This window comes from Stegastes partitus, unplaced genomic scaffold (assembly GCF_000690725.1).
Source record: "Stegastes partitus isolate 25-593 unplaced genomic scaffold, Stegastes_partitus-1.0.2 Scaffold664, whole genome shotgun sequence".
NCBI lineage: Eukaryota > Metazoa > Chordata > Actinopteri > Pomacentridae > Stegastes > Stegastes partitus.
Genome location: NW_007578395.1, coordinates 163654 through 164857, shown reverse-complemented (window position 1 = coordinate 164857; position 1204 = coordinate 163654).

Here is a 1204-nt window from a genome sequence, read left to right as displayed (position 1 = left end):
TGTGCAAAAACACCACCAAGATTCAGATTCAGACCTGTCACAGACACAAAAATGACTGCAAAGAGACGATGTGACCAAAAAGAGACAGAAAGTGACCATAGGGGGACACAAAATGATCAAAAAGGACTCAAAGTGACCCAAAATAGATGGAACACAACAGAAGGAACCACAAAAGAGCCGCAGAGACACGAAACCAAAAAGAGACATAACACGACCAAAAAGAAACACAAAACAACCACAAATACTCACAAAGTTTTAAAAAGATGCTAAATGATCAAAAATAGACAGAAAACAAACAAGAAGAGACACAAAATAACCAAAGGCTGACTCAAGATGACCACAAATATACACAAAAAGATCAAAGAGAGATTCAAATTGACTAAAAATGAAAACAAATTGGTCAAAAAGAGGAGCAAAATGTCTGAAAAGAGACACAAAATTACCAAAAGAGATGCGAAATGACTAATAATTAGAACAAAATGATCAAAAACAACACAAAATGACTAGAAAGAGACATTAAATATCCAAAAATAGACAGAAAACAAAAGACAGAGACCCAAAATAACCACAAATATCCACAAAAAGATCAGAAAGAGATGCAAAATGACCAATAATTAAAACAAAATGGTCAAAGAATGGTCAAAGAGACACAAGATGTCTGAAAAGAGACACCAAATGACCAAAAAGACACACTAAATGACCAAAAGAAATGCAAAATGACTATTGATTAGAAAAAAATATCAAAAAGCAACACAAACTGACTAGAGACACTAAATGTCCAAAAATAGAAAGAAAACAAAGATAGAGACTCAACATAACCACAAATTTACACAAAATGATCAAAAAGAGATGCAAAATAACTAAAAATTTACATAAAATGACTATAAAGAGACATCAAAATGATGATTAAAGAGACATAAAATGACGAAAATATACATAAAACAGGTGCAGAGACACACAATGATCATTATTCTTATGATATGTTACATGTAATTCTGCTTTCTGCTGTTTTTACACACGTACATGTCCTTCATTGATAATTTATAAACCAAATAACACACATGGTTTATGCAGAATGTCATGCTTTTTTAAAAAAAAATATTTGTTCTGTACAGAATCAGCCTCTGCAGCTCATCAGTGTGTCACATGTTCAGTTTTACAGTGTTTCTCAGTCACTTTGGTACATTTCTCGAATCATCTTCGA